Consider the following 16,798-nt stretch of genomic DNA (forward strand, 5'->3'; position numbering starts at 1 on the left):
AGCTCCCTGGACTGGGGCTGCTGTGGCTGCCCCCTCCCATTCTGTCCCCAGAGGCTGGGGAGCGGGGTCCCATGTCCACCACAATGATGGGCCTCAGACCCAAGTCTGGTCCTGGCTCTCCACTGGTGGCTGCTGCTTACATTGTCCAGAGGATGGTCTTGGGGATGAGTGTTTTGGGGTTGCTGGAAAAGGAGGTGTTGGAAAGTTCAGGATGGTGAGAGTGAGTGAGGTCCTTGAGGCAAAGAAGCCCTTGGTCCTGATGGGCTCGACCCCAGTCTGGACTCTTGGAGCAGGGCTGCATGTACTTGCCCAGAATTCTGCCTTCTCCGTTGTCAATAAAGCCTCCCCGCTTCACGACCTAAACTCTGGGCTGTTCTTGCTGGGGAGGCAGTGAGTGTGCTCGGGGAAAGGGGGGGCAGGGGCTGGCAGCTGCCACCCCACGTTCAGGAGGTACTATGGACCCTAGCAGGGAGGCCAGGGAAGGGACCTGCTGCTGGCTCCTCTTCCCCCAGCTCAGGGGGACATTCCCCTCCTGCCTCAGGTGGCCCAGCATCTCAACCTCTGGGCACCTACCAGCCTTTGTAGCCCCAGGTCTGCCTCCACTCCCAGGGATCTGCTGGAAGGCTGGGGTGCTGGGGAGGGGGCGGGGATGCTGTAGGCATTAGTGTAGTGATTGGAGCATGAGCTCTCGAGCCAACTGCCTGGGTTCGAATCCTGGCTCTAGCTATATGACTTTGGTCAAGTAACTTAACCCTCTGAGTCTCATCTATAAAATGAAGATACTAATAGTACCTACCTCATAGAATTGTTGTGGGAGTAAGTGAAAACATATGTACAATGCTTAAGTGCCTGGTCTACAAGTGCTCAATAAATGTCAACTATTGTGATTGCTGCTGAATCAGCCACATGATGAGAAAACTGACCAAACCTTCAGAGAGAAGATGCTTTTTTATTTCCCCTCGGGGATGCGTTTCTCTGCCTGGTCCTGCCTTCTACACAGCGCCCTCTCCTGGCTCAGACCATGACTACAGGGCCCGTGGCAGCATCTGATACCTGGTCTCCTTGTCTGCAGGTCGCCCCCCATCCCGCCCCACAGGCTCATCTGCCACGCAGCCTCCGGGCTGGTCTTAGAAGGGCTGGTCCTTCCCTCCCACGTGGAACACCTTCCGTAGTTCCCCACCACCTCCTGATGGACGCCAGACGTCGTAGCTCGCCATTTCAGGCTGAGGCTGCCTTTCCAGCCTTTCAGCCCACTGTTCTCTCGCCAGGACTCCACGCTCACCCACCTGCTTCCCCAGCTGCCTCCTATCCAGTCCCCTCCTTGCACGTAACATGGAGCTTCCTATCTCCAAGCCTTTGCCTTGCCTGGACTTCCCAGGCCTCATCTCTGTCGAAATCCATAAAACTGCAGGCCAAATGATGCCTCCTTGAAGCCCTCCCTGATTTCTCTGGAAAAGGATGGTCCCTTCCCTCCCCTGCACTGTGGGCATTCTCCTTTTGTCTGTGTTTATGGGTCTGTCTCCCCATCCCCAAGTCCATGGCTTCTTGAGGTCAGGGACTGTATCTGACTCAGCATTGTGCCTGACACTGAGGAGGTACTGAATGAATGAACAAATGAATGAATGATGGATGGGTGGTGTACAGGACAAGCTGGGGGTATGCTACAGTGTGAGGCCTACAGACAGGGCTTTAGCTGGATCAGTGAGGGTCTGTCCCAGGCTGTTCCACAGGCACTGCCTAAGGGGCCAGGAAGTGACCACTGCTGGTCTGAAAGCTGCCCTCTCCCTGAACCTACCCAGTCCCCCAGTGTTGGTTCCCTTCCTTGCAGAGCTGACTCATTTCTGGTTGAGGGTGAAGGGGTCAGCCCAGTGTTCTAGGGGCCTGGCTCTTGTGACTCAGCTTGGCTGTCCTAGAGGCCAAGGTGAGGGCCCAGATTCACTAATGAGGAGCTCCTGCCCGCACCATCCAGAGTAACCTTCCTCCACCCTTTCATGGACTTTAAAGTGCTGGTGACAGTGAAGCTGAAGCTGGCAGAACTGAGGGCTCAGCGCCACCTGCTGGCCACAAGAATACCTACTTGATCCCAGAAAATCAGGGCCACCGGTCCTAGGCTCTCCACCAGCTCTAAGGGAGCCCCCCAGCCTTAAGGCTTAGCTCAGGGAGGAGCTGGAAAGCTCCAGGTATTGAGGGGCAGCATAGAGGGGGAAAGCCCTCCTTGCCCCCACCGCAGGTGTTCTTGCCCACTGATGATGCTACCTCCATCTGGGGACACCCTTTCTTTAAGGCACTGGCCTAAGCTGGACAAGGAAGCTCCCCTGAGCTCCGTTCACCCCAGCAGGAACTTCTGTGAGAATTTTGTTTCTGCCTTTCTGCCTCCAGGACTGCATTCATTAGTGATCAGGTGAGAGCAGAGGAAGCAGTCCGAGCTAGCACACATCCTGTCTGCAGAGGCTGGCTCTCCTCCAAGGCCCCTGAAAAGGGGAAGGGAAGTACCATGTGTTACTGTGGCCCAGTAGTACTGTAAGAGTACTACTCCTCCGCGTTTGTAGATGAGGAAACAGGATCAGAAGTGGAGGTGTCTTAGTCCATTCAGGCTTCCATAACAAAACACCATAGACTGGGTGGCTTATAAACAACAGAAATTTATTTCGCACAGTCTGGAGGCCAGCAAGTCCAAGATCAAGGTGCCAGAAGATTCAGTGTCTGGTGAAGGTCTGCTTCTTAGATAACAGTCTTCTCACCTCGCCTCATGTGGCAGAAGGTGAGAAGGATCTTTCTGGTGCCTCTTTTATAAGGGCATTTATCCCATTTATGAGGATCTACCCTCATGAACTAATCACCTCCCAAAGGCCCCACCTTCAAATACCATCACGTTGGGCATCAGAATTTAACATGTGGATTTTAGGGGGACACAAACATTTAGTCTATAGCAATTTGTTAAGATCTCACAGCTAGTAGGTGGCAGGTCCAAACTTTGGACCTGAGTCTGTCTGATGCCAAAGCCCTGCCCTTTCCTCCCTGCCACACGGTCCCAGTGGCCTGAGCTCCAGCTTTCAGTGGGGCTTCCCCTTGCCGAGTGTCAAATCCACCACAGGGAGAGAGTTGTCTCCAGACTGAGAACAAGAGGGAAAGTGTAACTTGGGACGCCCCTGGGCCTCCCTGGAGACTGGCAGCAGGCTCAGCTGTGTTAAGTGACAGCCTAACCCTAGATTGTGTCCAGAACACCCACGGAGTCGGAGGGACTTCACTGGCCCATATGCATGGTGAGTCCTCCACTTTCCCCCTTGTTGTAGGTTGGGGGTCCTTGCCTTCCAGGCTATTCTTCCAGCCAATCAGGTGGCAATGAAGCCTGATGGGGCACATCTGCCACCCACCTGTCCCCAACTCACATCAGTGGTATGACATGTGTCCTGGGCCTCAGTCCTTAGCTCAACAGAGGAGGGAGGCCAGGCCACCCTCTTTTTGTAGTGAAACAGTGCTAGTCTGGAAAAACTAGCCCACTAGCCATACTGGAACCTGCCCAGGCCTAATGCCTGTGGATTTGGCATCTCCAGCCAGTTGCCAGTCTCACCGTGAGGCCCAGCTGAGACCCACTAACGTGCATCTCTGGCCCGTCTGCTGGAGAGGACTCATCCAGCTTCTACAGGACCCACTTCCTCTCCACAGGTGGCATCCTCCCAGCTGTCTTGCACTTGAGCTCCTCCTCCACACCCTGCTTTGGGGAGAACTTTCCCAGGGAGCTTGCTGTCACAGGAAGAGAGCAGCAGCCTCCCCACGGGGCTCTGGGATCCCTGGGTGGGACCCTCTGAGGTCTCCACAGGCCCAGGTGTCAGACACTCTGTGTTGTACCAAGATGTGCAGAAGACTTTGGGAAAGAAGACATGAATTCTGCACATCAAAGTCATGTTGAGCCAAGACTGGGGCAGGCCTGAAGAACAGCAGATCGATTCCAGCTTGAAATGAGCTGGGGAAAGGAAGAACAGTGGGATTGGTCAGAGCTGGGCCAGAAGCGGGTTCTGTTGCACTTGAATCTAGGTTATTGGCAGTATCTTTGCCAGGTCTACCTGCTTAGGGTGTTGTCTATCTGCACAGAAAGGGAAGCCGGTGCTACCTATATTCTACTTCTACTCTGGGTAGGCCCAACTCTGGAGTGACATGAAGAGCAGGCTGCCTGGACGGGCCACCCTGGGTCCACAAGTGTGAACTTCTGCCTTTCCCTGACCTCGGTTCTTTGCGGGCACTGCTGCTAATGAGTGGACGGATGATACAAAGTGTGTGTGCAACTCCACAGTTTATTACTTTCACAGGTATGCAGCACAGGTAAGCACTACCTAGCAGCTTTCTTCAGCTTACAGACTCAGGTTAAGCCTTTTCTGTTAGTTATGTACCTCCCCTTCAGGAAATGATATCATTCCCTATAGCACAAACACGTCCCTAACTCCTCTTCCCTAAACCATCAGCATCCAAGCTGAAGCAGACCAAATTTGGGGTTTTTATTTGATCAATTCCAGTGATTCCCATAATGGCATTATTATCGGGGAAAGGCGGGTAATGTCAAGGTAATCCAGAGAGAAGTAAACATAATACGGTTCTGACAGAGACTCTGATTTCTTTTTGTTAAATCCCTACTATGTCCTTGGTTTCCCATCTTCCTTGGAAGTAGAAGAATCAAAATCGTTCCATAGTTCCACCTCAAGGGGAAAAACTTGAACATTCTCGGCCACCCCCACAGGAAGCTCCAGCTGTGCTCAGTCGGTGGCAGTCCAGGGAAAGCATGGCATCAGCTCGAATACTGAAGCAGACCCCCGAGAGGCTGCAGTGGACAGTGTTGGCTGAGTACATTCCTCACGCAGGCTCTCTCTCGAAGTGGCTCTCAGGAGCGCACCTCTGTGGCTACCTCACTCCTTCTGGTCAAGGCTCAGCTTCCTGAGGTGCTGAATTAGTTAGCTTTTGCTATGTAACGAGGTAGTCTAAAACAGTGGCTTTTAAAAAATATTTTAAATATTAAACATTAAGTATTAAATAGGAATATTTTAAATAACAGAAGTATTTTTCACACATTGTTGGCACTGCTGATCTCCAGTTGGCTCACATAGAGTTGAGTGAGTGTCATCTAACCCAACCTGGCCTCTGCTAAGGCAACAGGATGACATGGCCTGTGTCTCTCATCCTCCAGCAGCCTGGACATGTCCTTCTCTCAGTAACATCAGAAGCACACGAGAAAGCAAATGGAAACACAAAGTCTTCTTGAGGCCTAGGTTTGGAACTGGCAGGCCTTCACTTCCGTCTCATTGCGTTGGCTGAAACAAGTCATGTGATTGGAGGGCACTGCAAAGTTATATGGCAACGGACATGGACATGTGGAAGGGTGAAGGATTGGAGCCTCTCTGCAAAGTACCATGTGATCCAGGCTGACCATAGCAGCTTTGTTTTCTTTTCCAATAAGCATCAATAGGCCAGGCGGCTCACGCCTGTAATCCCTGGCACTTTGGGAGGATGAGGCAGGAGGACTTCTTGAGGACAGGAGTTCAAGACCAGCCTGAGCAACATAGTGAGGCCCTGTCTCCACAAAATACTTTAAAAAATAAGTTAGCTGGACTTGGTGGTGTGCACCTGGAGTCGTAGCTACTCAGGAGGCTGAGGTAGAAGGTTAACTTGAGCCCAGGAATTTGAGGTTATTTGATCGTGCCAATGCACTCCCACTCCAGCCTGAGCAATAGAGCAAGACCTGGTCTCAAAAAAAAAAAAAAAAAGCATTAACACTGGGGTTATCACAATAGTACCTGGATATCAGAGAAAGGTAAGAAATATGATAATAATCACAAATATCACAATAAACATTTGAAAACCCACTTTATATCCAGTTTTCTCATTGGCCTAGATCCAACCAGGAGAATAGTCCCATGAATCCAGCTGGCCAACTTTAGATAAAGAGACTTTTTTCTTGATTAAATGATTATTCCACTTTTCCTACAGTATTTACAAAGAGATGTATCGGATTTTGCCTTGGCAGGCCCATAGTAATTAAGGGCCATTTTATTATCTAGAACCATTTTAACCAACAGTTTTACATTGGTCTCTTGGGCCCCTAAAGCTTGAGCTGTTTTATTTGCTATTTGGGTCACAGTCAGGGATAAACATGTTTGGAAACATGTTTTAGTTTGGATATTTAGAAATTATCTAGTGCGGGAGGGTTAGAAATTCTTGGTCAAACCAGTGAAATCTGGCGGTAAGTTATTCCATTAAGGTATAAACAAAATAGGAGCAATTGATAGAAGGAACTCCACTCTTTGAGCCAGAGTTTCTATATGTGTGAGAACAGCAATGCAGCCTGCACAGAGTTCAAAGGCCCGTCTGAACTAGTAAGGTCAAGTTCAACTCACAGTGAAACTTGTTGAGTAGGGAGAAACAGAGGCGCTTTACAATGCATCTCCCCAAAGTCATAAACCACCACGTGGAGATCAGATGGCAAAGTTTTTCCCCAACGCAACATCAGAAAAAGACACACACCACAAACACATACCACACTAACAATACCTCAGCATCATTCCTGAGAACTCCAACACCATCCAATGGCTATGATCCCTGAACTCCTGGAGCTAACTCTTAAGACACAAGGCTGAACTTTGCTTTGGAGCCCTTACCTTTTCCAAAAAGCCAAAACAATCATTGATGATAATAAAATCAGTACAAAACAAGTAGGAAAAAGAATCCACAAGGATTTCTCTTCTTAGATCCTGCAGAAAGAAAAAGAGAACATTAAGAGGAAACATACAGACAAGGGCCAGAGAGACCACACAACTGCTGCTAGCATCTGTGTGGTTGTGTGTCGTTTTCCTTGTCAAAGACCTAACCACTAACCCTCTGCCAGTGTCTCAGCGTCTCCATTCCTATCACATACACCTCCATACTTCAAACACTGTATGGAGCACGTGCCAGAAATAAGGAAGATTGAACACCGCATATCATATACACGTGCCACCCACACCTTCAAAGCTTCCATACTACACACCATCTTTTATCACTCATGTACATCCCACCCAGACAAACCCCTCATGCCATACACACAAAGCACATTTCAATTTCATACTCCCCATACCTCACACATACCCCACCTGCACCCCTGAACATACCACCCACACACACCCCTCATCCTCACTTCCAAGAACAATTCTTCTCTCCCTCCAGAACTATCCCAGACCCTAACTTGCACACCCTGACCGTATTCCCCAAGGACCCTGGTCAGTCCCTGCCTTCCTTAACTCATTTCAGCCCCAGGAATTTTGAACAGTAGGGTCATCGCCAGGCAAGACCAGAGCTGTGACCAGGCAACCAGGATATGAGCTCAAAAAGCCCCACCCCAGTAGGAGGGGTCTGCAGTGAGTCATGTTGTCCCAAGGACCTGGGCATCTGCAGGCCCACTCTACTGTAGCCTCCCCATCTTGGGACATAGCCCAAGATGTGATTCAGCCTCTGATTCAGCCTCTACAGGCCAATAGTTTACAGGCGACCTGCAGCCTGACTAGACGGGCTGCTGGCAGGGCTAGTCCCTGGCCCCTGATAGCCCCTTATCCTCAGGGCACATGGGCAGGATCCCGTCCCCATTCCCCTAGCAGCTGGCAAGCTTCCTACTCTAAGCCATATGGACCATCCACAACCCTGAAGCTGCCATGAGCTGACAAGGAGCCCTGTTCTCTCCTGAAAGCTACTATCACCACTCTCCACCTACCAGACCATCTGACCTGGTGCAGGGACCTCGTCTGGACTGTTGACTCAGGCTGAGCTAGGACAGACCCCAGCTTAGTCCCTCCAGTCCAAGCTTTCTCTCCTTCCCCATCAGCCTCCAGCAAAGACTCTAGACTGCACGGGAACCGAAGTCTTACATTACACCCCTCAAGGTGAAAAGTAGGAAAAATGTCCAGAAAGACTCTTACCTGTCATAGTCTGGGTGAAGTTGACCCTCAAGGGGGTGAGCAAGGATGTATGCCATACCACACACTGTTAGACGGTCCCACTGTCTTCCAGGGAGGACTGCAGGTTCAAGTAGCTAGTGACATTAAATGTACCATCCTCATTCTTGATGGTGGGACCAGTGACAACGCCCTCAAAAATCTCTAGGTGATGAGGAACCTTCTGGGTACACTTTGCCCATGTTATGTTAATAGCTTCTGGGTAGAATCCACTTGACTTACACACAGTATGCATGTCTTCATTTCCCTTCACCATGGCTTGCTCCAGAAATAGTCTGCTGGCTGGGTGAGCTGCCAGAGGAGAGAGGTCATCCAGAGCTGGGCCCAACACCCAACTACCCTTTTATCCTCACATCTTACACTAACTGCCCTCTCCCCCTACACACCTGGGCATCACTGCTCCTGCAGCCAGATGAGACAGAAAACACAGGATGCCTACTCTGCTTAATGATGGGGACTCTGAGGCATAGGTCCTGCTGCAACCATGCCCAGCAATGAGAATTGCTACAGTACCAGATTGGGAACTCCTCATTATCAGCCCAATGTCTGACCCACGGCAAGCCTTCAGGACATGAGCGTGAACTGAATGGGAGTCTGTTTAGGCTAAATACTGTGGGTATGTCGGTGCCAGTGCCAGCAGGGTGTTGACACGCTGTGATTTTATAAAGCAGAGTTTCTTAAGCTATTTTGTGTCATAGACACCTTTCAGAATCTGAGGAACGCTTTGGGACACTGTTGTGGTAGAGATTGCTAAGTTTCCATTCTACACATTTTTAGTTGGACAGGACACATCCAGGTTAAAGCTATAACACCTAACCTCCACTGCAGGTTGGGATAGCCATGTGAACTTAGGGTCTAGCGGGTCTGGATATAATCAAAATGGCATGAGCAACTTGCAGAACATGTCCTTAAATAAAAAAGTGTCTTAAAGAAAATAACTGTACCCTTATCTCCCTGACCCCTGCATACTTCCTGCGTAATGGCTGGAATACCATATGATGGCTGAAGATGGAGAAGCCATTTCTAACCACAAGGTGGAACCTACATGCTGAAGATGGTAGAATGACCATAAAAGGATCCTGGTTCCCAGATGATCACAGAATTGACATATCCATCCTGGGCTGGCTACATTAGTGTGAAAGAAAAATAAACTGCCTTTTAGAAAGCCACTATTGGCCAGGTACAGTGGATCACATGTGTGATCCTAGCATTCTGGGAGGCCGAGGTAGGAGGATCCCTTGAGCTCAGGAATTTGAGACCAGCCAGAGCAAGAGTGACACCTCGTCTTTACTAAAAATAGAAAAATTAGCTGCATGTGGTGGTGCGCGCCTGTTGTCCAGGCTACTTGGGTGGGGCAGGAGGATTGCTGAGGCAGGAGGGTTGCTTGAGCCCAAGAGTTACTGGGCTAGGGTTACTGTGAGGTAGGCTGACGTCACTGCACTCTAGCCTGGGTGACAGAGTGAGACTTTGTCTCTAAAAAAATAAATAAATAAATAATAAAATTAAATTAAAAAATAAAATGTTAAGAGCACTAATGGAAAAAGCAAATACCATACATAAACGGGTGGGTAATATAAGCATAGAGATGGAAACTCTTAAGAAAGAATCAAAAGGAAATGCTAGAAATCAAAATACTGTAAAAGAAATGAAGAATGCCTCTGATGGGTTCATCAATAGACTGGACACTGACAAGGAAAGAATCAGTGAGCTTGAAGATGTCAGTAGAAGCTTCCCAAACTGAAATGCAAAGAGAAAAAAGAATAATTATAATAATAAAAAAACCCCAGAATATCCAAGAACTGTGGGATAATTAAAAAATGTGTAACATACATGTAATGGGAATACGAGAAGAAAAAAAAGCAGAAGAAATATTTTGAAGACATAATGGCTGAGAATTTTCCAAAATTCATGATAGACACCAAACTACAGATCCAGGAAGCTTAGAGAATACCAAGCAGGATAAATACCAAAAAATCTGCACACCTAGGCATATCATATTCAAACTTTAGAAAGACAAAGACAGAAAATTTTGAAAGAAGCCGCAGGAAGAAAACTGACAGAACGGCCGAAGACACTGACAAATCCACTATTATAGCTGGAGGCTTCAACCCCTTTTTCTTTAACTGATAGACCCAGTAGGCAGAGAAGCAGTGAGCATATAGTTAAACTGAACAGCACTACTAGTCAACTGGATCTAATTGACATTTATAGAATACCTTATCCAACAATAGCAGAATACATATTCTTTTCAAGCTCATACGGAACATTTACCAAGGCAGATCACATTCTGGGTTGTAAAATACATCTTAGCATATTTAAAAGAATAGAAATCATGCAAAGTATGTTCTCAGACAACAAGGAAATTAAACTAGATTTTGATAAGCAGAAAGATAGCTGGAAAATCCCAAATTACCTGGAAAATAAACCATACACTTCTAAATAATACATGAGTCAAAGACGTTTCAAGAGAAATTTTTAAATATTTTGAATGAAATGAAATTAAAACGAAAATACAACCTATCAAAATTTGTGGGATGCAAAAAAGCAATGCTGGCAGGGGAGTTTATAGCATCAAATACGTTAGAAAAGAGAAAACATGTAAAAAGAGGAAAGATGTGCTAAAATGAATAATCTTAATAAGCTTCTAACTTAGGAAGCTAGAGGAAGAAGAGAAATTTAAGCCTAAAGCAAGCAGAAGAAAAGAAATAGCAAAAATTAGACCAGAAATTGATGAAATTGAGTAGGAAATCAATAGAGAAAATCAAGGAAACCAAAAGCTGGTTCTTTGAAAAGATGAATAAAATTGACAAGCTTCTAGGTAGGATAACCAAGGAAAAAGAGAGAAGACTAATTACTAATATCAGAAATGAAAAAGGGAAGATTAGTGATCCCATGGATATTAAAAGGATAATAAAAGAATACTATCAACAACTCAATGGCCACAAATTTGATAACTTAAATGAAATGGACCAATTCCTTGAAAGACACAAACTACCAAAACTCACAGAAGAAGGAATAGATAATTTGGATAGGGCTATATTCATCCATTAAAGAAACTGAATCAATAACTACTTTAAAAAAAAAAAAAAAGAAATCACCTTCAAAAACAGAAAGCACCGGCTCAGATGCTTTCCCTGGTGAATCCTACCAAACATGTAAGGAAAAAATGATATGAATTTTTTATAATTTCTTCCAGAAAGCAGAAGCAGAGTCAACACACTCTACCTCATTCCATGAGCCCAGTATTGCCCTAATACCAAAACCACATAAAGACATTACACGAAAAGATAACTACAGACCAATATCTCTCATTAAAATTCATGTAAAAATTCTCAATAAAATATTAGCAAATCTAATCCAATAATGTATAAAAAGGATTATACACCACAACCAAGAGGGACTTATTACAGGTATGCAAGGCTGGATTATCCTTTAAAAATCAGTGGTTGGAGTGATATAGGAACTTTGTACGATCTTTGCAATTTTTCTATAAATCTAAAACTGCCCTAAAAAATAAAGTCTATTAATTTTTTTAAAGCCACTGTTTCCAGGCTTTCTGTTGGTTGCAGAGGAAATGAATCCTAACTAATATACTTCCCCATTCCCCAAATGAATGTATTCGAAACGTTCAAAGTCTTATGTATAATTATGGAGGGCTCATAGATACTGCTCTTCTGCTATGGTCTGAATTTTGTCCCCCTAAAATTCATGTGCTCCCCCCAAATTCCCAGTATCTGTGAATGTAACTGTATTTGGAGACAGGTCTTTAAAGAGGTAATTAAGTTAAAATGAGGTCATTGGGATCGCCCCTAATCCAATGACGGGTGTCCCTGTAAGAGAAAATTGGGACAGACATGTGCACAGAGGAAAGACCTTGTGAACACAGGGAGAAGACGGCCAAAGGAGAGAGGCCTCAGAAGTAACCAACCCTACTGACAACTTGTTCTCAGACTTCTCGCCTCCAGAATTATGAGAAAATAAATGGCTGTTGAGTGAGGAGGTCCAGGGCATCGAGGAAACTGGTACGACCCGGGAAGAGGCGGGCGGAGCTCCGTGGCTCAGGGCTTCCTGGGAAGTTGGGGAAATGAGAAGCAAATACTTAGGAAAGAGCCAAACTGCATTCTTTTTGTCCCTCTGCCTGTCTGCTCATATGACCTCTCCCTGTTCCCTGAGAAATCTCAAATCTGAAATTTGATTTCTTCCTTGAATATGAACACATTGTTCTCAAGTTCAGCTACTTTCCCAATCTAAACTCGGAGCAGTAGAAAAGATAATAAAAACAACCGTGTGTAATAAATAAATAAATAAATAGCTGTTGTTTAAGCCACCCAGTCAGTGGTCTTTTGTTATGGCAGCCTCAGGAAACTAATATACCCACTAAGCTCAGCCACATATTATCAGACCATTTTATAACAGAGAAAAGTGGAGTGGGTTCATACAGGAAGAAACTTATGGGACGTGACAGCCCAGCCACACCTCCGCCAGGGTCTGGGAAGCCATGTGGTGCCTGCTCAGACCCCCACCGCCCCCAAGGGACGCTACATCTTGGCCCCGGATTCAGGTCATCCTCTCGGCATGCTTAGTTAACTTTTTTTTCCCAGTAGTTTAGATATCATTAGTTTATTATAAAAGAGAGACATGAAAATTATTTACATGATGAAAGATTTCAGAACTTCAGTGGAATGGGGAGCTTCACGTCGATGCCATTTCAATAGTGATTTATGGAATCAAAAGTCTACCTACTTTCCAAGAATGTCACCATCTCTAAGAAATAATCTTTGTCTTCTAGAACTACTTTGGTGCCTCCATATTCAGGGAGAACTTTATCTCCAACTTTCACACTAACTGGTTGAATCTCCCCACCCTTTGCTTTAGTTTATTTTATTTATTTATTTATTTTTTGAGACGGAGTCTGACTCTGTCGCCCCGCATAGAGTGCAGTGGCATCAGCCTAGCTCACAGCAACCTCAAAACTCCTGGACTCAAGCAATCCTCCTGCCTCAGCCTCCCAGAGTACTAGGATTATAGGCGTGAGCCACCACGCCTGGCCTGTTTTTGTTTTTTTGAGATGCGGTCTTAATCTGTTGCCCAGGCTAAAGTATGTGGCATCACCATAGCTCACTGCAACCTCAAACTTCCAGTCTTAAGCGATCCTCCTGCCTCAGCCTCCTGAGTAGCTGGAACTACAGACACCCCCATCATGCCTGGCTAATTTTTGTGTTTTTTGCAGAAATGGGGTCTCAATATGTTGCCTAGCCTGGTCTCAAACTCTTGGCCTAAAATGATCCTCCTCTCTCAGGCTCCCAAAGTGCTGGGATTGTAGGCATGAGCCACCATGCCTAGCTGGTAAATGTGTTTTAAAAAGGAAATCATCTGGGCCGGGCGCGGTGGCTCACGCCTGTAATCCTAGCTCTCTGGGAGGCCGAGGCAGGCAGATTGTTTGAGCTCAGGAGTTCGAAACCAGCCTGAGCAAGAGCGAGACCCCGTCTCTACTAAAAATAGAAAGAAATTAATCAGACAACTAAAAATATATAGAAAAAATTAGCCGGGCATGGTGGCGCATGCCTGTAGTCCCAGCTACTCCGGAGGCTGAGGCAGTAGGATCGCTTGAGCCCAGGAGTTTGAGGTTGCTGTGAGCTAGGATGACTCCACGGCACTCTAGCCCGGGCAACACAGTGAGACTCTGTCTCAAAAAAAAAAAAAAAAAAAGTAAATCATCTATACATCACTACTCCAAGGAAACATTTAGAAAGCAGTAACACCAAGAACAGAAAGGGTAAATTCAAAAGTAAAGCAAATCCAAATCACTTTAACAACTGAAGGGTCAGAGTGGACAGCAAAGTAGGCAAAGCAACATGGTACAAAACAAATACAGGATGGCACAGGCTATATATGTGCTTCACACCCCATATACAGGGAATTTAAAGTGAGGAGAGGGATTGAATTAAATGACACCTATTGTGACATCACTAAAAATGCATATTTAAAATGGACTAAAACTGAACAGAAATAATATGTGAAATATGATTTATGGGAGATAGCAAAGAGAAGATGCAATTTTATTTTGTCTCTCTCAATTTTCAAATCACTTGGACAAGTCATAATTTTAAAATGACATGGAAAATAAATCTTATTCATTTAAAAATTCCATGGAGGAAAAAATTATAAGAAATTTGTAAAACAAATTATAAGAAATGTAAAATAAATAGTTTAACACTCTGAGATATATATTCATACATTTGAAAAGGCTTGGGAAAGATACTATTACTAAAGATAAAATAAGGTAAGTAAATTTGCACAGCAAAAGTCAAATCTATTATTTACAATAGATTATAAACAAATTATAAACAAAACAAAACTGTTTACATAGTCATGCAGAGCTTTGAGGGCAACCAGAAGGGTGAACACATAGGCAGAAGTATACTGTCCAGGGCTGGCTGACAGCCAAGCTGGTACTTGGCATTCATCATCATTAGGAGCATGACTAGCAGTAATTAAAATATATACCAAATGCTCTGCGGTGAAAATTGTGAACATTTATAAACATGAAATGTAGTTGTTTTTCTACATAATTCTATAGGCAATATTTGAAAAAAATCTAAATTCCTAAAATTAAGTCAAAAGTCTCATTGGTTTGGTTTTGCTTTGCTTTTGTCTCAATAAACAGGTCGACAATGCTATAAACCATAAATCCAAATTTTTCAAATTGGTGTCTTCATCACTTGTGGCTGCTGTTTGTTCTGGCTCAGCTCTTGGATTTTCGAAGAAATGGCTACTAATTCATAGCTTACTGCTCATTTAAAAAGGTAAATTAAAAAGTGGGCAGTGCCGAGTGCGGTGGCTCATGCCTGTAATCCTAGCTCTCTGGGAGGCCGAGGCAGGCGGATTGTTTGAGCTCAGGAGTTCGAAACCAGCCTGAGCAAGAGCGAGACCCCGTCTCTACCAAATATAGAAAGAAATTAACTGGATAGCTAAAAATATATAAAAAAAATTAGCCGGGCATGGTGGCGCATGGCTGTAGTCCCAGCTACTCGGGAGGCTGAGGCAGAAGGATTGCTTGAGCCCAGGAGTTCGAGGTTGCTGTGAGCTAGGATGATGCCATGGCACTCTAGCCAGGGCAACACAGTGAGACTCTGTCTCAAAAAATAAAAAAAAAAAAAAAGTGGGCAGGGAAAGACTGGAATCCTGCTAATGATATTGTGTTAAAAAAATCAAGGAAAAGATCTGATTTCCTTCAAATCTCACACCTCAAAAGCAGGTTGTCATTACAGTCTTCCCATTATATCAACCACAAGGAACAAAAAAGTAAACTCTGTATTTTACTTAATATACCTTGTCTCCCAATTCCAACACAAACAGATGAATTTAAAAAGTATTAAGTTGAGGCACCAGTGGTTAAAGATGAAGTAGCAGGTCCTTCAGGTGATAAAAATCTTGCATAAAAATGATGAAGCTCATCATCTAACTCTGGCTCTTTTTCCATTTCTTCTTGATTGGACTGCACAGCTATAAAACAAAGACTCAGATGTATGCGGTAACCAGAACTGGGCTTGTCAAAATTTCACGCTAAGGAAAACAAAATAGATTTCTTACCCCCCTCTTTTAATTAGCTAGGCTATCTTTAAAATTACATTATCACAAAACATTAAAGCTTTCTTTATGTTTTTCGTCATGTGAAAGATAGATTTGCATTTAGGCTTATAGTAATATAAATCTGTTCAATTAGCATAAAAAATAATGCTATTTTAAACAAATCTTGGCTCAAAAAAATGTATAGCCATGTCTCAGAGAATTTTTCACCACTACTAAATTGCAGTTGCCTTTAGTGAGAATTATAGAGAACTATCATCTTTTAAAATCTAATTTTAATTACACATAGAGTTTGAGCATCTCAAATCTGAAAATCTGAAACCCGAAATGCTCCAAAATCCAAAAATTTTTGAGTGCTAACATGATGCTCAAAGGAAATATTCATTGAAGCATTTCAGATTTTGGATTTTCAAATTTGGGATGCTCAACTGGTAAAAGTATAATGCAAATATTCCAGAATCTGAGAAATTCCAAAATCCAAAACACTTCTGGTCCCAAGACTCTCAGGTAAGGGATACTTAACTTGTACTTCAGTATACTATAAAATTTATATGCTTCATGAAAATTCACATGTCAAACAAAACTTCAATATATTAATATGAATATATGCCACTAAGTCAGCTATAACTAAGTCTTGGCTTACAAAGACTAATAACTAAAGAAATATTGAATGATATAAATTAAACACAAGACCAATACTTTCTAATAGAGCTGAAAAGAATACTATTTGCAACTTTCTCAGAAATAATATTCACTCACAAATGCCCAGTACTCACAAAAACTGGAATTCCTTAAATCCATACATAATTTTAGGCTTAATAATTCTTTTCTGAATAATATAAATTACAGCAATTTGCTGGAAACTGTGAGCTATTTCTACATTAATATCCATCCTTCATTTGCTCATGCCAAAAAAGCATTTCAAGAAATTGTGCTTAAGTTCTCCTCCTCTGATTTAACCCCAGTTCACCATCTAAAAAACTTTGCCCCAAAGAATGCCTGTCTCATCAGTTTCTGGTCACACATAGAAGTCATCAACAAAAGGATATTCCAAACCATTTTTCCACATTGCTTACAATTTAAACAATAGAGACAGAAATTCTACTCAATCTCTAAACAAAAAAAACATAGTATTATTACTATGTTGAGTGGTTTTTATGGGTTTTTTAAAGCTGTATATAGGCCAGGCGCGGTGGCTCACGCCTGTAATCCTAGCTCTCTGAAAGGCCAAGGCGGGC

The sequence above is a fragment of the Propithecus coquereli genome, unplaced genomic scaffold (assembly GCF_000956105.1).
Source record: "Propithecus coquereli isolate 6110/MARCELLA unplaced genomic scaffold, Pcoq_1.0 Scaffold44, whole genome shotgun sequence".
In the NCBI taxonomy this organism is placed as follows: Eukaryota; Metazoa; Chordata; class Mammalia; order Primates; family Indriidae; genus Propithecus; species Propithecus coquereli.